A 22,671-nucleotide genomic window follows, 5' to 3' on the forward strand; every position below is an offset into this window, starting at 1 on the left:
ACCAACTCTGTGTGTGTGTGTGTGTGTGTGTAGAAGAGAGAAAAAGATAGTGTGAGTTCGTACTCGAACAGGTTCGTGTGCATTTGTCTTCTGTGCCAGTGTGTCTTCATTCTGTCCTGAGACGCCGCCACCGGTCGCAGCAGCGTCCTCCCTGGTGGCGAGCAAAGGGAGGCGAGGGAGAGTGGGGGGGGTCCCTGTAACTCCAACTTTGGGAGCCCCACCGGTCTCTGTGCTCCAGCCTCCTCCGTGTTCAAAGGCTACAGGAACCTCCCTCCTCTGCTGGCAGCTACACAGGAACACGTAAGAACCGAGGAAGAGAGATGTGTACTGGCGCTGTCGCCTTGAATGAGCGGGTTTTTCAAAGACTCGCTTCATGCCACGCACCCTGGGAACGCTCCACATATGAAACCGTCCCCCCGGTGGAGTCGGAACATGCAAAAGTCACGGAACAAAGGCAAATGCGACAAAGGAAAATCGTCGGAGGCTGGCGGACATGGCTCCAAAATCCAAAGCAAACATTCATACCCGCTCATTTATTCAACATTACTTTGTCTTTTTGCAATTGCTGCAATTTGACATTCAAAAATAGAGCATGCGGTTTTATCGTCACTGCCAAGACTGAACGCGGATAACATCGAAGCAAAGAAGAAGGAAAACCCCCCCGAAAACCTGTCACTGTGACGAGGAGCAGGATACACGATGTACGCGCGTGTCGAACTTGAACATCTTCCCGTGCTCGACTCGGCCTTCCCGCTGCGGCAGACTTTGTTTTTGCAATTCTTTGATTAGCTATCGACCGGGCGCTTTCCCCGGTTGTGCGTATGGACTGCTCGACGGCTCAGAAAGGCTGGAGACAATCAGGGCTTCTACCTACTTTACCTGTGATGAATCGCATTACCGCTGGACCCGGTGCCGGCCGAGCCCATTGCTGAAAAATCGTCCGGCTAAAACGGGCGGACGGGAAGCCGTATGGCGGAGCACTTCGTCCCGACACGTCCCCCACCCCTCCCCCACCCCCCTCCCTCCAAATGAATATCCAGCCCTGTCCTCCATAAAGTGCATTAGGCACGGAGAGTCATTAGTACAAATGGGCTCAAGGTACTTCTACAAGGTGTGTGTGTGTGTGTGTGTGTGTGTGTGTGTGTGTGTGTGTGTGTGTGTGTGTGTGTGTGTGTGTGTGTGTGTGTGTGTGTGTGTGTGTGTGTGTGTGTGTGTGTGTGTGTGTGTGTGTGTGTGTGTGATGTGTGTGTAATGGGGATGTAGAAGGGGGGGCGGAGCTGGAGGATGCTTATGTCTCTTCTGCCTGTTGTTTGGTGTGCGCACCTAATCCACACTACACACACACACACAGACCTAGTCTGTGAATCTGCACCTATCACTCCCCCCTCCGCCCCCATTCCTGTGGAGAAGACAGGGTGCCCCCCTGCCCCTTGTTCTCTCCTGCTGCGATGGGGAAGTGCATCCTCATTTAATAATGTATCAGAGAGAAGACAGAGAGGGAGAGAGAGAGAGCTCTGACCCAGACGAATGCAGCCTCTCCATTATTTAGCATTTACAGACACCTTCCAGCTCATTTCTGACTCAATATTTAATACAGCAGCAGGAGAGGGAGGGCATTTGTCTAATACTCACCCCCGCTTGATTGTTCACTCCCACTTTGTATTTCGGCCTAATGAAATAGAAGGAGGCACATCGATATATTTGCAGACATGCAAGAAATGGTGAAAAATAGACACGTGTGTGTGTTTTGTAGGTCTGATATGTAGATGGACGTACGCAGACAGGAAGTGAAATAGCTCCTACACATAGAGCACGGCGCTGCTGGTCCTCGCCTCGACCGGCTTCTCTCCTATGTTCTACTGGGTTGCTTGCAGAGGAGCAGACAGGAGAGGTGACCGGGTTGACGGGTGGGATGGACAGACAGGTTCTGGTTTGCCAACACGGCCCGCTGGGACCGACGGGCCCCTCACCCCACCACGACTCTCGCTTTTGTCTGTCACAGCAACACCTCCGGGTCAAAGATTCGACTCCATCAGACAAAGAGGAAGCATGCGAGTGCTGCCCACTGCACTGCTCATGCATGCCGGGGTTACTGTCAGTCTTTGATCCTGTTCAGCTGTCGGACAGAGTTGGAAGCTGCGGGCCATGTTCACGCCAGTGTGGTCAACCCTTAAAGCTTTTGTTGACAGTGCAATTGAGGGTGAATCAGAAGATCAGGATGTATTCTGCTTGGTATGGGGTACACCTACGAGACGGGTTGAGGTGATACGTACGAAATCGCCTGTTCCGCACAATATATCGCCTGAGATTTAAATATAGCATGATCGTTATTATGATTCGCAATTACATCTTGGGTTCTCTTTTACAGCCTGAGGAAATGCATATTTACCTTCGCATTGAAAATGCGGAAGGTTATGTTTTGATCGCCGTGTATTTATTTATTTATTTGTATGCGTGTTACTCGCATAACTAAAAAAGTATTAAACCGAATCGCATGGAATTTGGTGGGATGATTGGTTATTATCCGGGGACCATTTGATTAGATTTTAGGATCGATCGGGTCAAAGGTCAAGGTCATGAAAAGGTCAAAATCTTCTTTTTACCATAGCGCGGTCAATTTCTATCCAATTGGCATGCAACTAATGCCAACATGTTTATAATCCAATGCCCAATCTTGTGATATGCGAAGGTATGTGCTCTACCGAGTGCCCGTTCTAGTTTAAGATGCAATGACATTTTTTTGTATTTCAGTCTCCAGCCGACAGTGAAATGCAACAATGGAAATGTGGAACACTTAGAAACAGACACCCAGATAGGAGCCCACTCATGAAATCAAACAGATACTGGAGTTATAACCAAACAAATCACCTCCATGACCTCCTCTCACAATCATTTCCACTATCTATTATACTGTTATCGTTAGCTTTGTTAAAACAGTGAACATTAAACGTTGCAGTGGTTTAATAATATATATTTGTTTATTAGCAAACTGAGAGCATGCAACACAAACATTCCAATGATAGGTGTGATGTTTCTTGCGACTCCTTAAGAATGCTGCAAGGTGGTTAACAGGTTGGTTGGCAACATCGCTTATGACAGCAATTTACAAGACAAAGGGAATTTGCACCTTTTTTTCCCCCCAGTTTGTTTAACAGTGGGCCCAAATCACATGAAATATTTATCACACTTTCAATTAACTTTTCATTTGAAGTAATGAATCGTCAAATTAACTGCAAGGAGGTGTTTGCCCCTGCACACGTGCGCCTGCAATCATGGAACTAGTGTAAGCATGTGCTAATATATGTACAGTACACCCATATATATATATATATATATATACACACACAGTATATGTGATTAAAGCACAGATATACAGTCTGGTTTGACACACTGTGCAGCAGTTGGCTTAAGACCAATGGCTTTTAAGCTGGCAGATATGTCATGCTCGTGTATCATTAGTTGCGGCCGAAGGAGGGGAAGGACATGTAGAAAGAACGCGGGCTCTCTCTATGCAAATATTTGGCCCTGGCTTGTCAGGGCTCACCTCTGTCTCCCTGACAAAAGAAGGAGCAAGGAAACAGAGAGGGAGTGATACAGGGAGGGTGAGATGTGGAGAAAGAGGGAGGCGTGTTCTCTGGTTTTCCATGTGGAGTCCTGTGGGAAAACCCCTAGCCAGTGTATATAATGCTCAGACACCATCCAGGAGGAAGCAAATGCAAATGATGCTCAGGCTCACTGTGTGTGTGTGTGTACCTCGCTGTTTCCTATTAATCACTTGGTCGGTCAATCAGTCACTCCCTCCATCTCCTCCTACTGCACAGTCTTGATGTTATTACCTTCGCATTGAAAATGCGGAAGGTTATGTTTTGATCGCCGTGTATTTATTTATTTATTTATTTGTATGCGTGTTACTCGCATAAGTAAAAAAGTATTAAACCAAATCGCATGCAATTTGGTGGGATGATTGGTTAATATCCGGGGACCATTTGATTAGATTTTGGGATGGATCGGGTCAAAGGTCAAGGTCATGAAAAAGGTCAACATCTTCTTTTTACCCTTCTTTATATCCAATTGGCATGCAAATAATGCCAAAATGTTCATAATTCAATGCCCAATCTTGTGATATGGGAAGGTATGCGCTCTACCGAGTGCCCGTTCTAGTTCTCTTGTGTTTTCATTGTCTTCCATGTTTGTCTTTTAAGTGCATCTTTCTTTTATTCTTAGAATTCTAATATTGCGTAACTTTTCCTGTCGTTCGTGAAATGGCACAGCGGCAAAATGCTGCGCTTACAGTGTTATTCCCTTTGTGAGAAAGCTCCTCAGGCGGTGTCATTTTTCAGGTTGTTTTAAAACGTCTTTGTCAGGGGCGATATGAATTACCTCCATAAACGCCGCCTGACCAACTCTCCCTGGGTTCCCGGGAAGAAGACGTAATACTTGGTATGGTGCAGAAAGTAGTGCTGCTTCATAAATTGACAACACTTGATGGCTGTCACCAGAGACGGCGAACATAAACGACAAAGGGGTAAGGGGGAGGGAAAAAAAGAAAAAAATCCATTAAAAAATTAAACCAGCCCACAGCAGAGCGCGGCCAATTTGTTTGTTTGTGTGCGTTTGTGTTTGGTGGGAATTTACGACTTCAGTGTGTCGGTGCTTGGCTTTTCCGCTGCTCCCAACAACACTGTCGCCGGTGGAGTCAAAGCTGTTAGTGTGGACCCACTAATTATTTAATGCACTGCCTCATTTGTTTACATTGTCTCCATGTTGAATGGTTGCAAGCTGTACAGTAACCTAACGGAGGTTTCTGTGCTTTTTTCCAGTCATTTATTTCTCCTTCTCACACACATACACACATACACAGACACACACACCGAGTGATTGTTCACTCTTCAATGCAAAGAAAGACGTGAACCTCAGTAAATGTCGGGGGTCCGGATGCGTCCTCGTTCTGGTGAGGCAGGAGCCGTGCGGGGCGCCCTACATCCTCAGGTGCAGTGTGAAAAAAACAGCGGGTGTGTTGTCGTTAGTTACAAATGAATACTTTCAGCTCACCGTTCACCAAACACTCGATTCGAGGAGCTCGTTGTTGCTCAACAGCGGTCACACGCGCACACACACACACACACACACCCAACGCTGCCACACTCCAATTCAGCAGGAGGTGCAGAAGGTTACTCAAGGGCAAAGAGCTGAGGTTCACAAGAAAGAGAGGAGCCCCACTCGTTCAATATCTCCTCAAAACATGTCCACCGCAATTTGGAGAATTCCGTGACCTTCAAGTCCCGTGTGTGCGTAACCAAATTCCATAAACCGTCTCACCTCACTATGTTGCCCATTTTCTTTTTTTATGCTCAGTTCTCCCGCTCTATTTCACTCTGTGCTTCCTCCACACTCGCCCCGTATTTGTCCCGAAAGCACAGGACACACAATCACACACATAAAAACACACACATAACCCCCCACACACACACACAGAAAGAAAATCCATCCCAAGAAAAAAAAGAAGCGGATGAAACGGACATGGCTGCTGACAGTATTGTGAATCTGACACAGAAAATGGAAGCGCAAAGCCACCCCTTTACCTCGCTCTCTCTCGCTCTCTTTTACCTCTCCTTCTGTCAGTGCCCACCACCGCTGCCATTTCTCTTTTTCCCATAGAATCCATTTCACATAATTAAAGACACTCAAATGAAATGGACCCTCAGGAAAAGTGGCTTTCAGCAAGGAGGAGGTTGTGGAGGAGGCGGTGGATGAGAGTCAGAGCGCTGCGAGTGGGGTATTGGTTCTTCAAGGAGCACCCCTCCCCGTTACCTCCCTCCCTCCTCCCCCTTCTCGATGGAGGCCCACCCTGAAGGCAGGCAGAGTGACTCCGGCCCCATGAGCGCGGATCAATATCATCTCCGTTATTAATATCAAAAGCGCATTACTTTGTTTTGCGTCTGGCAGTGAGCCAGAGCAGCTCGAGGGCCCTCTCCCGACCGGCGGCCGCTTCCTTCCTTCCTCTCCCCCCCCCCCCACCCTCGTTGGCCTTTTACCGGGACCATAATTTACTTTGGAGAGTTTTTAGGGTATTGTTTTGTCAGGGCCAATCAGGGCTGAGTAACAAATGCTCCCGGTGGAGTGGTGGTGGCCTGGCCCCCGCCACCCCCTCCTTCCCCGCTCCATAAGTGACACACGTGGCCAAATTCATTTTTGAAAGTTTCACATCAATTGCTTTCGTCCTTGACTCCGGGAAGAACGGAGAAAGCAGGGGGTGGGGGGCTAAAAGGGGCGGGTGCCAGGGTTAAACCGGACAGAGTGTGCCATTTACTCCCTCGCTCTGCCCCTCCTGACTCCCACCAGGGATGAGGTAACAGCACAAACAAGCATCCCTGCAGTCAGAATTAGACGTGACGGTGTCTCTAATTGGCCCATTGAATTAAAGGGGCCGCGGTGGAGCTCGCTGGGAGAAACAAAAAATATTGACCACTTAAAGGAAGAGGGAGAGAGAATTGATTTTCAAGACAACGGCGAGGGTTTAGCTCATGCCGCGGAGCTCTCTCACTCTACAGGGCACACGGTTAGGCACGATAGCTCAGCCGCGGTTATTTTGGTGTTAGATTTTAATTTATTGATTTTTTCGCGTGGCATAACCCTATTGAATATACAATGTGTGCCTTGTTTCATCCCAGTTATTACATCCTTAATCTTCGATGAACAACTTTTCTCCGTAATGTTTGAGTGCGCGATCATCACAAACAGGCCTCACATTCATGATGTCTTCAATGCACACAAACGGAAATACGAAATGTCTTCCTTTTTTTTTGCCACACTTTTACAACACATCCAGAAACACATCGCACTTGTTTAGAACATTGCTGTCATGACAGCTGTAGAATATTTACTCACCTGTCAGACAATTAACTGGGGGAAAAAAGAGCGGGCTGTAGATCAAGATGCATTTGCTCTTATTGCTAATTTAGAGTGGGACTGAGAGACAGAGAGCATGCATTTAAAAATGTATATGCCGTGTGAGAACAGCCATAACAAATATACATATATATATATTTATACTACCATCCACTGCACCCTCTGTCTCTTTAATGTACTGTAGGAGTGCCCCTAATGAATGCTCGGAAGTCTTTGTCTTCTTTCCCGGTGTTTATAACATTTGTGGGACGTCTTAGATGCCCCCTCCTCTTGCTCACCTTATACATGCATGCGCACACACACACACACGCACGCACCCATACACCCATACACAAATGCAACACAAAGGGTTGATAAAAGGTCTTACGCATGAATATTTCACTGATGATGAAATATTAATTTGCTTGTTTGTCTTTTTTTTTTAATCTCTCATTTGACTGTTCTTCATTTACACATCACTTGTAATCCATCGATTTCATCCGAACTTGTCATTTCAGAATCATTATTCGAAGGAACGGCGTTCGCCATGAGTCAGGAAAAGCACAACTCAAGGCTGGAGGTAAGACGTGCGACTGTGTTTGCACTTTTACAAGTATCTGTGCAAATTCTAAGAAGGAAGACTTCAGGGATATACTTAATTGGTGTTTCTGTGTACTTATTTATATCAACCCATTTAAATGTATGTGTTTGTGTGGATTCACAGATGCTCATGTGTCCATTTCTGGAAGTCTAATTTAGTGCATATGTGTTAGAGTTGCTGATTGCTTAGCATCTGCTGAATGGTGACATCTCCTCCCAACCATTTGGCCTCTGACAGTACGCGCTCCCAGCTTGCTTCTCGCTCCATATTGATGGCACCAGGAGGTTGCTTCAGGGTGCCATTGTCGAGGGCGCTAATTTATGCCTCTTTCGGGGCGCACAACACCAGGCACAGCAAACATCGCAGCATGGGTAAACACTCAGGTGCACTTCCTCCCTCTTTCCAACCAAAGTGCAAACGAGAATCAATGGCACGTGAGCCCTCGCTGTCAAGAAAAACAAGCCGCCGAGGCGGGATAGCCGGAGGCTACAACGTCGGAGGGGAGAGGGTGGAGAAGGGTGGATGTCGCAGCTCACGCAACAGGAAAAGAAACACGAACAAGCAAGACATGTTTCTCCACTTCAAGGAGGTGCTCAGGCGGGTCTGTGGGGGATCCGGAAATACTTTGAAGCAATAAAGACATTTGTTACAAGGCAGGTTTAGTGACTGTGAAGCGTTTACTATCACCGATGAGGACGGGACCTGGAACGGAACTATTTGATTTGACAGTTCTCTCGGTATATCTTTAAAAAAAATCTAAAAATAAATAAATACACAACAAGGAAACACTTATTTTTTTGAAATGTAACATGTATCTAGTGAGGCGAGCGCGGCAGGTGGAGCAGACAGCAGGTGGTTGCTGCCATGCCATGTTCTACTGTTTGACATGAGAGTAACATGTCAATCAATGGCTTCCTCCCAGCTTCTCCTATGGGGCCTTGTGCTATTGATTTCAGAGTGTGTTAGAGTGCCAGGGGGTCTTTACAGCCACGCAAGATGCACACCGCTGAGGAAAAACATTTGGAACCTCTACGCTGTAAGCTCTTTACCACCCAAGTAAATGAATGGATTCATGGTGAAGTTTACTATTCCACAATTAAAGCTAAAACTTGAAAGGCTGCCCAATGACATGCCAGGAATGTAATTGATCCCGTGCTTTCACATCCTTCCTCACAGTTTGTCTTACTACTTTATGGAGTTAATTACTTGCCTATCAGCTCAAGTCTATTATGTAATTTATGTGTGCCCCTTAGAGTAAGTGCAGGGCTCTAAAACAATCTTTAAATATGGCTGCACTTTCAAATAGTTCATAGGCCCACCGTTTCTCATTAACCATCTGAGGACAAATCATTAACAACTCATTAAATCATATCTCCTTCCGTATCAACGAGCCGTCTCTTCTGCCAACAAATGGTCAAGGTAATAAATCCCATCATCAAACGACCTCAAATTGTAGACACGATGTCTCTTTGTTATCAAGGAGAGACATTGATTAGAGAGAATAATAAGGGTCCTTGTTCCGTTAATTTTTTTATATTTACTCTGTCGAAATTGCGACAAAAAGGTACAAAAGACACGGGAGTCGTGTGGAGATGACATGAAAGCTGTCCATCTCACGATACAGTTGCACAGATCTGCCCTAGTTTCCTCTCCCCCTTTCCTTATGGTACTGAAGACAACTAAGACACAAGTTGCTGTTTGTTTAAAGAAGTGGCTTGAAAAAGATATCAAGGGGCAATCGCTATGGTGGCGGTATTAATTCAAGATTTAATTGCAAGCTCTTCATGTTTCCCCCTTGTAGTAGAAAGTGACAGTGTCTCCATTGTCTCTGGGATTCAAGGACCGCTCTCCCCTTTCAAGGTGTTGCTTTCATGGCCGGGAATCTTTGATTGTGTACAAAGGCTTCGCCAACAATCACTTGGCATGGGATGTACAATGTGCATATGATCTTTCTGTTTGAATTAATCACATGTCACAAAGTGTTGTTTGAACGCATCATTAGCATACCCGGGGATGTTGTAATCACTGTGCTTGCCTGCTGTGTGGAGCGAACATGAAATTTGAGCAATGAAGTGAGGTCACCCATATTGTTATGCAGTGGCCAGGCTTCTTCTCTTTCACTTTTATCTCCGAGTCTCTCTTACTTTACTTCCATCCTTTTTTTTCTTTTCTTTTTTTGCCCCCGCCTTACTTCTCTTTCTACTTCCACCCGCTCTGTCTCTCCGTGCACGGCGGGGTGAAGATGTATGCCGGTGCCCAGGTGGAGAGGGGGAGAAATCGATAGTGAGGGTGTTTGAAGTTTTCTGAAAGACTTCCCAGGGAAGACGCTCTTGTCAGAGTGATAGATAAAGCTCGTGCCTCAGTCAGCGCCGGCAGGAGGCGGCCAGAGGAGAGGAGAGTGCCTCACCTTTTTAAGTGGGGCCCTAATAATAAAACAGCATGAATAAAACATCCTGGCTGAACCATGCGCTGCATTAGCGCTGCCGTCCTGTTATAAATGATACCGATGGCCCTGACGCCATTTGGGTAAAAGCCCGCAGCACTGCTTTAAAAGAGGGTTGTGCACAGGGAAAGGGAGATAGATTGATATGTGTGTTCTGCACTTATTTATTTATATGTTATGGAGCTCACAGAAGAACGAGGGAGAGTTAGTAAGTTTTAGTGTCGCAGGTTGACTTATTGTTCCGTTATTGCTCGCGGGGAGTCGGCGTGATCAGTCGTGTGAGGTCATTATCTATAGCTTGCTATTTTTTCTTCCTGGTGACCTACAAAAAAAGAAAAGCTAAGTCGGAATGCATTGTTATATAGAAAAATAAACAGAAATAGTTCTGGAGTTTCTAGTTTCTCCTCCTGTCCATCTTTCGGTTGATGTGTCTCAACAGTTACATCAGATGCCCTCGAGCCCTTATGGCATGAACGTCTCCATTTTCAACTGAACACTTGCTTTCGCGGCTTGTTTACCTTGTAGGTGGGTGGAGCCATGTCGGGACAAGTGCAGGTAACTGTCTAATTTTGCCACGAGAGAAAAATTCAGTTGCCTGCAAAAAGTGATAACTAAACGTTTAACACGTACCTCCGTTGGCGAGGTCGTTTCCTTCCGATGTTACCAAGGCGGCAGCACACCAACCTTAGCTTTGAGCTCCGTCTCCAAGCCAGAAGGCTGACGGAGCCTCAGAGAGACATAAATCTCCCAGCACTGCTGCCCTGACCTCGTTTGTTCGGCCCTGACCGATTCTCTCTCTGAGCTCGGGGTGGAAGCTACCGCCACAGGGTCCTGGACCAAGGAAAGCTCCCTGAGCCCAACAGTAAGCGGGGTCAAGTGGTCTGTCGCAGGGGTCAACAGTTCTCAATAACCCCTCTGGCCCAGGGGTCAAACCCTTGACCCTTATCTGCGACCGAACACCTCGGAGAGATGCAGAAAGAGAGGTCAAGCCTTCTCCACCTCCGCTTCCTCTGGCCACACAGGTGTCAGAGGCCCCAGTCCTCGCTAAAGGTCAGAGGTCCCAGTGCAATAGGGGGTCCACTTTAAGGCATTGGATCGGGCTATGGTTGGCTTCTACGCTCCAGGAGGCAGTGTCGACGCAGAGGCTGCAGTTGCTGGATCTGAAGGTGCAGAAGTTTCACTCATCTGCTGAACACTTTTGCATTGCCAGTTGAATCCTCCATGGGGTCTTGATCCAATGGCTTCCATGCTTCACATTATGTATGACGTTCTGTAAAAACTAGATTATTTCTGCCATTTTGTCAGTATTTAAGAGTTTACTTCTCTCCGTGCTAATTGCTCCTCTCTTTTTTTATTCATAATGATATACAAATCTGAAATGTATAAACGCAGATCTACTTTTTGCATTTTCCTTGATAGCATTCAGGGAAAATGTTAAAGCAAGACTTAAGGAACATTGTGAAGGACATTGATAAATGTTGAAGCAGATAAAAAAAACAAGAATACACATACACTATCGTTCAAAAGTTTGGGGTCACTTAGAAATGTCTTTATTTTTCAAAGAAAAGCACTGTTTTTTCAATAAAGATAACATGAATCAAAAATACACTCTATACATTGTTAATGTGGTAAATGACTATTCTAGGTGGAAACGTCTGGTTTCTAATGAAATATCTCCAGAGGTGTATAGAGGCCCATTTCCATCAACTATCACTCCAGTGTTCTAATGGTACATTGTGTTTGCTAATCGCCTTAGAACACTAATATCTGATTAGAAAACCCTTGTGCAATTATGTTAGCACAGCTGAAAACTGTTTTGCTGGTGATATAAGCTATACAACTGGCCTTCCTTTGAGCTTGAAGTTTGAAGAACAAAGTTAATACTTCAAATATTGATCATTATTTCTAACCTTGTCAATGTCTTGACTATATTTTCTATTCAATTTTCAATTCATTTGATAAATAATACTGAGTTTTCATGGAAGACACGAAATTGTCTGGATGACCCCAAACTTTTGAATGGTAGTGTATATATATATATATATATATATTGGAGAACATGTTAAGAGAGCAGAGAGCGCACAGCTGGAGTTTTGATGGTTCGTTGCATACTGAGGGAAGATAAATCCGACAGCATCCCACGGAGACAATCACAGACCTGGGAGTCTCCTTATTTGTTTAACAGCCACCAGATAAATAACAACATTCTGCTGTGGACTAAAACACTCTCGGTCTCCCTCTGCCTCTTAGTCTCTTTCCTGCTCAGGTCTCCCTTTCCCCCACCGCATCCATCGCCCGCTTTGTTTCTTTCTGGGCCTTGACAGTTATTTGTATCTTTGTTGCTCTCTATGTCTACCTGTCTCCAGCTACTCACACAGCCAGAGGCTAGCTGTTTCTTTCCTCCACTATGAATTGTAATGTCTCCTCCTCGCCCGGTTTCTTTCTGCCTCACTTGAGTCGTATAGAAACCACATATCTGCAAAAGTGGTGTTTTTCACAGTAAAAAAATGAATAAAAAAAGTAACTGAATATGTAAATAACCATGCAAGGTTCACTTCCAATATTGCAAAAAAGAAAAATCACATCAGCATAAAAGTATTATTCATTTTCATATGTCTATTTTGGCCTTATTTATATGGGATAAAGACGAGACGTGACAGTATGATACCCAACAAATAAGTCCTAGCTGGATCCTAATTACCTGGATATGAACAAACCAAGTAAAAATGTAATAATTAAATTTTTCTTTTTTTACCTTGAACCATAACGACCTGGAAACCTTCTTCCAAAATTGTTTTAAATGGTGGAATAACTAAATAAGTAATGAATTGGTTTGCATGTTTGCTTCAGTTGCTAAAGTCGACGTGCTTGCTTGTTTTTTTTTGCTGCGTTTTGTGTGTTTGCCTTTTGCTCTGATCACTTCCTCCTAATTTCTAGGCATGTTGCAGATGATTTAATGGATAAGTTATAGCCATAGTCTGCACATCTTTAAATCAGATATCATGTGTTCAAAGGATCTAATGGTGCGATCCCAGGCTAGATCATCTTTGAAAAAGTCCTGGAAATGGGAACCCTGAGAACGATTCATTCTTCCAGTATTTAAAGGACTATTCCGGCAAGAGTGGCCGATAAGCCCGTCTCCCAATGTGTCCCGTTTGCCTTCTAAAAATTAATGTGGCTTTTACTCGCTATAATCAGATGAATACTTATCATATGACTTCATCTACACAGCTCTTTCTAGGCTTTAACAAAACGTTGTTTTGTAAATTAAATCTGGTTTCCTATTCAACTGCATCTGAATATGTTTTAATTAATGCTCTTGGAAAGCCCACAGCGGTTACAGGGGACCTAGTTAAACTAATAATTGATTCTAAAACATGATAACACAACACAAGCGTGTTTTATCCTCTGCTTTTATTCGTTTAGACTCCTCTTCTCATCAGTCGCCAAAGAGAGTTTGACCTTATACCTTATAAGTGCTGTTGAACATCCTCCCATAAAAAACATACAGTACAAAATACTATGGAACAGCTTAATGATACCAGAAAATACAGATTACTCCAGAGGTTCACGGCGAACAAAGTCATGCAGGTATACATGTTTTAAAACACAAAACGTTCACCACAAATAGCAAGCATGAGATCATCAGCAGCGCCCCATTGATCGGCATTAAAGCCTTCACTCCGGAGAGGCCGGTGTGCTCAGCCGCGGAAATTTATGGACACATTAGAGTCCCTCCTATAGACTGCTGGATACATCACGGTGAAAAGTGTAACACTAAAGTGTTGCTGTGTTGCTTTCCACTTCTGTCCAACAAGGCCAGAGAGGTGAGCGATGGACCCTTAATTGTTGTTTGTTAATTGACGATGGGCAGGTTTTTTATTTTAAGCATGATGTCTTTTGTTAAAAGGTAATAATGCCTGTTTTTATTGCAGCCCGTGAGATCGGTCACACCGTTCAGAAAGGACGGTGTCGGGAAAAACATATCCTGAAGCAGGACATTTTTTATATATGGTCACATGTTATTTAAACTGACATCTTCTGTAGTAAACTGTCCCCAATTTTATTTGGTTTGTCTGAAGCTCTTTGAGCCGCGCGGTCCGGCCGCGCCGTGTTTTCACATTGCAGTTTATTGCAGGTTGCAACTTGTAATACCAGTTGTGTGTGAATGAGAGCTTGACAGGGGATACCGCGGCTGCATTGCCCCAGGTTCTGTAATTAAATTTACAGATGAAATATCGGAACGCTAGTGAGAGCAGAGGCCAGAACCTGGAGAGCTCGGACAGAAAGTGCTGAGCTGTACATTTTGCCAGTTTCTCCCCTTACACAAGCTTAATGTTACTGGTCCCCGATAGATGGAGCCCGGCTAAAACAGCAATGGGTGCAAGAGTGGCAGGGGCCAGCCGATAGAGGTCCGGGAAAATTTATGAAGTTATCGATTGACTCGTCGGGCTATCGCTAACCTCCGCTCGTTGCATAGGGAAAGGGGGAGAAAGATAATAAATGTTTTTTTTGAGAGGGTCTTTTTTGGTTTCTCCACCCCACTCTACCAAATATGAATCTCCTAATTTCTCTTTTTTTTTTACCCGGACAGTGCGGGAAAATAAATGCCTCTGTCCGGCAGGCCGTGGTAAATAATTAAAATTGAAAATTGATTGTTTGCACCAGAGCCCGGGATTTATGGGATAGGGGCTCCACCGCACCCCCCGGGGGACCCACTCCCACGTCTGTGCTCACCGGCCTCGTTCCCGTGTGCTAAGCATTTTTTCACATTATTCTCCACCTAATATGCTAAGGAGAGTGGGTAAAGGGGGGGATGGAAAAGGAGTCGGGAGGGAGGGAGAGGAGCAGTGGAGGTGTGCTTCGTTAGATGAGTACTATATGGTATTTTATTTTTTCCCCAGAAATCAATGGATTAAACCCCCCCCCCCCCCCTACACACTGCTCGAATATTTATTTAAAGGCCCTGTCAATAGATATAACAAGGTTAGTTTTATAACGGTTTACCTGGGGAATTCAGCTCAAGGGAAGTTATATTTGTTATGCCCGATTAAAAACCGGCAATCAATGTGGTTCAAACTACCACATAACTACCTCCCCCTTCTTCTCCTTCTCCGCCCTCCTCTCCCTCTCCCTCCTTTACCATTTCACCTCACTACCTCCGCTCTTTGGCAACAAGCAATATGTAATGTGCTTCTAAACCCAAAGGCACACCTCCTGTCTGCCCGGTTACAAACGGAGGAAACGTCCTCGGCTCCCAACCGCGGTGGCCCGCCCATGTCAGCCTCACCTGACTAATGAGCACTAGGAAAACAAATAATGGTCCTCCGGTTAAATAAATGAGAGAGGAAATGTGCCTCGCCCCAACATTCCTATTTTACAATGCTGACCAGCTTTAGAGCTGGTATGTGGGTGTTCGCCATAATGATAATTCACTTCATGCAGCCTCACGCATCTAGATGAATCTCTCTAGTCGTGAGTGTACGCCTCCAACATGGAGACGCGTGAGACAAGAAGTATCCTTGAGCAGTGAGCCAACTATGACACGTTTTCTACGCTTTTGTATCACGTAGCTGTTTTATTAGTCTCGGGATAAGCTGTAAAGTCTTCGTGGCCGTAACATCCGAGGCATTAAAGTGTCATCTCTGGCTCTGTTGTGTTCGTTTTTGTTATAAGATTGAGAGTTCAGTACTTGAATTCTATTGTCCTTCACTTCTCGAAGCACTGCGCTGGCAAAAATTCAAATTTTCTTTTCGACACTGGTTGGCTGACTGTGAACAGAGAGATAACCTCCGTGGTTCTATCTTAATAATTAAAACACAGTGGTATGAAGTAGAGCGCTGCTCCTTTATTTATGAGAGGAGCATACACAGTGAAGTGATTGTGTTGAAACCAGGCGAGTCCTTGATCCCTGACATAAGGGTTTGTATTTTCAGGGCATATTTGAATATCAATGCTGAGACATGATCACCCCACTAGCACAGCCCAACCACACATACCCTCGCCATCACTCCCACACACACACACACACACACACACACACCACCAGCAGGTCTTTAGAGGTACAGTACAAGGGGAATAATCAAACACTCATCACTTATCTCTCACAGGACGGCTCACCCATTTTCAAAATGATCTGTTTTCTTGTTTTGTGGATTAAAGAGAGTAAAATGGATATTGTTTCTGCAAAGAAACGTTTCTGTTTGATATTTCAATCGTGTGAATAATATAACAGTCTTGTGGTCGGAGACAGCAATCTCAGAGATGCAATATTTGTTTTCTTTTTTGTAATTTTGATGAACAGCACATTCACACTTCATTGTCCCCATCCATGACCTCTGAAGAGATATCTCCAGCCTGCAAGCCATCTCTCTCTCTCTCAACTACACATTCTCCCCCCAACACCAGTAAACACCAGCGTCCACTCACTGGCAACTAATCGGTCAATCCCGGTTTATTTTACTCATGCATCAGTGTGCACTGACAAAACACCAAGACTAGAGGGCTTCTTCCACCATTGTCACCACCGCCATCACCATCGCCGCCACCGCCATAACAGAAGAGGGCTGAAGAAATCAATTACTCCCAGGGTGTGTCCGGCTTGTGGCGGCAGCCCATTCATCCACCAGGGGAACTGTTCAGGAGAGAGAAGGAAAGGTATAAGATGGGAGGAGGAAAGAGGTGGCAGGATGTGGCCTTGCTGGGGTCCCCCCCCCCCCATCCACTGCAGCTCAAAAGCCTAATCCCTCAAGGCGGCACGGGCCCATCTCCCCACATTACTGCACCGATACACTTCTCAATCCTGCAGGCCCGCCGACTCATTAGATCCGCATTAGCATCCCCTCCCTGAGCCCGCTGCCAAATTGCCCGATCAGAAGCGCAGGGGAAAACAATACCTATTCAGCAGCACGATGCATACACACACACACATGCACGAACTTGCCCTCTGACATGCATGCCCGCACACACACACACACACACACACACACACACACACACACACACACACACACACACACACACACACACATATGCAGGAATAGATACACAATATAGGATTAATAAGTATTGTTTATTTGGGCAGTCAGAGTCGCAGTGATTTCAGGATCCAAATATGAAATAAAGTGAGAGGATGAGTGTTAGCGTGTGTGTGTGTGTGTGTGTGTGTGTGTGTGTTGCACATATATGTGTCTGTTTTTAATGTGGGAGTGTAACGCTTCTGTGTAAAAATATGGAGAGAGAAAACAGTCACCTCTGTCAACACACACCTGCCCAGAGCATGCACTCGCACACACACACACACACACACACATATGCTCACACATACACACACATGCTCATCCCGTTTCCCTCTCTGAGAAGACATTGATATCACAACATTATGTACACCGTCTGCTCAAAAAAAGCTGGTTGGCAAAAAAAAAAAAAAAAATTTACAGGTTCCCTTCTAAGGTGAGTTCGACGTGCCATTTGAAAAACAAATGTCAAGATGCCAGTATCTTTGTATTGAAGCACAGAGTCGGCGATACCTGTTTTCATTGATATGACCGTGCTGTTTTTGCACAAAGCAAACATGTTTTACGGTATTTAAAAAATATACACTATAATAATCAAATAACAGCTGTCAGAGATAGATGGCACTTTCAGATTACTTTTCATTAAAATACTCTACTATTCACCTACTACTTAATGTTAAATTAATTACTTTTTCTAATACAAATTAATATGTTTCCTCTCTATATATATATATATATTATATCTTTTCTTTTGACCACATGATCCCAAATAATATGATGTCAAAGGAAGCTTTACATGTTCTTATCTAAAATAATGACCATTTAATTAAGATACTGATTCTTAGACCAACAATATTACAGATACAAAAATAATGAATAACTGATGCCAGTGTTTCTGAGTAGACAAACACATTTTTCTGTATTTTTATTATTCTGAAAATTGTTTCACACAAGACATTATTATCTTGAGTTCGACTCGTGGTTCTCTATATTCTCCTTGATGTTTCTAAGCTCTTGCCAGATTCATTGACTCCGAGCAAAGAAGGGAAGCTTTCCCTCCTCATCTCCATGTCGGGGGTGGAGAACCAGAAGGATGTTTCAAGTTTCAAGTTTCAAGTTTTTATTGTCACATCCCCTTTTATACAAGTATAATCGGTTTGTAAAAATTTATATGCAAAAACACCCAGCAGCAGTAAAAAAAAAAAAAGAATATGGATGAGAATAAACTAATACAATAAAAAAAAAAGAAAGTATTAACAATATATAATAAAAACAATGTAATAGAATAAATATATAACATATATATATATAAACAATAATAAAATAATAACTTTTATATATATATATATATATATATATATATAATATATATATAATATATATATATATTATATATATATATAATAAAATATATAAATATACATAATATAGATGAATATTCACATCTTGTAATATATGTTGTAGTATGTCTCAGTCCTCTCAGTCCAGCCTGAGCAGCTGACTGGAAGAAGCAGTCTCTGAAACTGCCGTTTTGCTCTGCACTGCTGGTGCCATACTGCGGTATGAAGGGTATGTGAACAGTTTGTGTGGGAGGTGGTTGTTGTCATTCATTTGGCGTTTGGCCCTGGCCGCTTATATATATGCTTGATGTATGGGAGGGGATGTAACGATGATCCAGCGATGTGCCACCACCTCTGCCCTCTGCCGCTCCAGGCGGCGGCGGTCCAGTACCAGGCGGTGGTGCAACCTGTCCAGGAACACTCCACTCTCGATGGGTGTAGAATGTTCATGTTCTGATGCGGGCGGGGCCATGTTTCATCAGTCTAAGGAAATACAGGCGTTGTTGGGCTTTTCACCCACGACGTGTGTGTGGTGTCGTGTGAGGTCTCTCGGAGATGTGCGCGCGGAACTTGAGCTCTGCTGACCCTCTACTGCAACTCCTATTATGGAGATGGGGTGTGCTCTCCTCCGCTGTGTGTAGTCCTGATCTCCTCTCCGGTCTCTTGGCGTTGAGGACGAGGCTGTTCTCCTGGCACCACTGACCAGTGATCCCCACCTCCCCTCCTCTCCTGTCTCTGTCTAGTCCGGTATAAATGCCCCAGCTTTGTAGTTGAGAGGGAGGGAGAGGAAGAATCTCAGGGCCTGGTTGAGGTCTCAGGCCATGAAATATCCAGGAGGAGCGCTCAACACTTCCAAACTTCCAGCTGCACCACACTGCATCGGCTTCAAAACCTCTCTCTCTCTCTCTAACACACGCCCCAAAAAATTATACCTCATCCAAAATCCTCACCTGCTCCATCCATGGTCTCTTCCCCACTCCACCCCCCCTGAGGATTGACTCACACACACTGACTCTGCATCACCGCTAACGGTTGGAGAAAGATACAGGGTGTAGCCTTACTCTCTCTCTCTCACACACACACACACACCGAGAATAACACACACTCCTCTCTACACAGGAATGTTCTCCCGTCTCAGGCCCCCTATGTGATTCTATTAATAGCTAATACACACCACTATTAGCATGCATGGAAACCTCCCCTGCACTATTAATAGGACATGTCCAAATCACTGCTGTCGCATTAGCGGCTAACCGCTCCAGCACAGGGAGTTTAAGTGTTGCTAACCGAGCGTGCCTGGTTTATTATGCCCTGTGTGAATAATAAAATCTCTCTCTCTCCCTCCTCTTCGTTTCTAACTATCCTCCTAACCCTCTCTTTCCCTGCCACACTCTCCCGTCACAGCCCCTCTACATACACGGGTGAACTTGGCAGAGCACTAATTTTGAACATTGAGGAGCTTGCCTCGTATCGTGAATATTAAACTTGTTCTGTCGGGCGGCGACTCACGTTGCTTGTTGCTACTGAGGAGGGAGGCAGATTAAAAGGCCATGCCACTGATCAGCTTAGCTTTCCTCTTTAAGATGGCGACATGTGGCACTTTTAAGTATCGTGGTATATCATTGTTAAATTTACTTTGATATCTTGTTTTATTACCAATACATTATGCATAATCTTTCATAATAAAATACACAATTCACAGGTCTCAGTTTAATTTAATTAGATTTGATGCTACACAACCTGAATATCTGAGGGATTTAGAACATCACCTTGGGCTCTCGTTATTATTGTTAGAATTTAATTTTTAAAACTTTTTAGAGATTTTATAGATAAAATGATTGATAGATTATCCAAGAAAAATTATTGTTGGATCAATCGATATAATGTGAAGTTGCTGTTTGCAATTTTTAGAAATTCTCCAATTTCAGATTGTGAAAACAACATAAATGACCAGGGAAGGTATGAATTGAATAAACAGCTTTTGAAAAACAAAACAAGAGAAAAGAAGACATCCACGGGCACCCATTGTTTTCTTTAAAGATGTCTGAATAAAAAGATCTAGAAAAAAAGAAAAGAAACTGTGCTGACTATTGTTTTGAAAACGTGGGAACATCTTTTTCTTCACATGCATGCGTGCTGCTGTATATTGTTGCAAAATGAAATATGCATTATTTTGGAAGATAAAGAGCTGAATTATAGAGTGTGGCAGGATAGGCCAGTTGACGCGAAGATCTGTCGAGTGTTAAAAATCCCCCCAAAAGGCAGTTCACACCGTACATATTTGGAACACAACTTTAGAAACAATGTCATAACATGTTACGTATAGAATCCCTCCGTCTATATCTCGTCTCGAACCTCTTAAGACTTCCCCTTCCTTCACTCTCCATCTTCTCCTCTAACTAGGTTTCCCTTCCCTCCCTCTCAGCCAGCGCATCCCCACCTTTTCCCTCCTTCCTCCACTCTCTTCTCATGTCCCCTCTCTCTTCTTCTCATCATCCCCTCCCTCATCTTATGCAGAGGAGGTCCCGCGGGATGCTGGTTTCTTGTAACACGCCAACAAGCGCAGAACAAGAGGCGAGGAGTCTTAAATGTCCTGCTAAACTGAATGTGCTTTTCCCTCTCTCTCTCCCTCTCTCATTCTCTGTTTTTACTTCACTCGCTACCTTTCTCTGTTGCTCTCATTACCTTTTGTTTCACACATGGAGGCTGTTAGCGCTGCACATTCGTTGTCACATCCCGTACAGATTGTTGTTAGTTTCCACCGAAGCATCTTTTTTTTTTGTGATTTCGATTTGAAAATAATGGAAAAGTTGTTATTCTCTTCATATAGTAACCAATCTTTTCTGGAAACTTGATTTGTTTTACACATTTTGCCATAATCAAGTGGCGAGCATACAGTTGTGTTAGTGCTGTGTCTTAGCACGCAGTTCCTCCATTGAGGTGGATACCTAGCACCTGAATGGATGCACAGATAGCGGCCCTCAAAAGGAGCGTGGCCTGCAGTCCCTCTACAGCCCATCCAGCTTTTCCCTTCATTCCCTGATTTTCCATGTTCCAGGGTCATGATTCTTAATGGGACAGGACCAGTCCTTCATCCCAGCCTCCTTGAATTTGCCATTAGCCTATCATAAGGTCAAGGGCTATGTGCAAGACCCAAAATAGCAATGGCCCATTATTTCTCAAGGAAATTGATTATTGATTGGGAACAACAACAGAACTGATTGAAAGGGGAGGGAGAAAGAGAGAGCAGGAGAGAGACTTAGGGCTCAATAAAAAATGATTGAAGCATGTCACACAGCAGGCGCACGGGCTGGACAGGAATCGAAACAACGAGGGACCACAATTTACCAACATCCCCAGTGGAACTGACGGATTGCTTTCACTCCTGCGTTCATCCTTTTCTTACCTTTTTCCAGAGATTGTTCTTTTTTTTACTCATTTAAATGTTTATCTCTCGTTTTCTTTTTTTACTCATTATCGTTCCCTCACTTAATTGTGACTATTCATTGTGATACATCCTAGGTTTGTATGTTAGTGTGTCTGTATACGTAACTGTATCTGGTTACTTGTGAGTCTTGTGTGGCTGCATGTTGGTGTGTGTTTATGTGATGGGATATATATATTGAATATGACCGTGTGTGTGTGTGTGTATATACTGTATGTGTGTGTGTGTGTGTGTTAGTGTATGTGAGGTCCAAATTCCTGCAGTGTTGACAGGTCTCTTGCATGTCCCGGCCACTCTAGACGAACCAAGGTTGGGTTTAATCTTATAATGGCTGAGAGAAGGCCTCCTTAAAGCAAATCACAATGCATTGACCAAAAGACTCATGCATTATTCAGAGTTTCTTTTTTTTTCTTAATATCACACAACCTCAGCAATGCTCACACAAACAAACATGCATGCACACACACACACACACACACACACACACACACACATATGCTCACTCACTGTTGGCTCTCTCTAGGCCCCATGACCAGTCCGACAGGATTTTCTTGTAATTCAAATAATTGATATGCATCTCTGTTTCCATTGAATTAGCGCACTAGAGCTAATTGAGGTACTCTTTTGGTCGAAACGGCATTCCCAAATTCTATTAATCTCTGCGTGTTTCAAATAGCACCTGAGCAAAACCTTTTGCTGGCGTCCAGTAAGAAGATGTTTTTAGGCTGTGTGTATTCATTTACATGCCTGATAGTAACACAGCATTATGTTGTATTTTCATCGCATATAAATGTATTACATAAAAATAATCCTTGTTTGTTTCCATAGTTTGTTCATTCTGTAGATGGATAGAAACAGATTTGATCAGAGCTGCTGTAACATATGTTTTCTCCTTGTCCATTTGAATGTCTCTTTGTCTGTGTATCTGTGTCTCACAC

General features: G+C 44.1%; 1 protein-coding gene across 1 annotated transcript in view; it reads left to right on the plus strand.

Moving 5' to 3' along the window:
- The first annotated feature begins 7,410 nt into the window (after positions 1 to 7,410).
- The window catches only part of pou3f1 (POU class 3 homeobox 1), an 85,823-nt gene continuing 70,562 nt past the window's right edge, over positions 7,411 to 22,671 (plus strand). Inside the window, exon 1 of the mRNA XM_056445218.1 lies at positions 7,411 to 7,468. The gene's annotated coding sequence lies outside the window, so the exon portion shown is untranslated. The remainder of the gene's footprint in view (positions 7,469 to 22,671) is intronic.

This window comes from Pseudoliparis swirei, chromosome 22 (genome assembly GCF_029220125.1).
Source record: "Pseudoliparis swirei isolate HS2019 ecotype Mariana Trench chromosome 22, NWPU_hadal_v1, whole genome shotgun sequence".
NCBI lineage: Eukaryota > Metazoa > Chordata > Actinopteri > Perciformes > Liparidae > Pseudoliparis > Pseudoliparis swirei.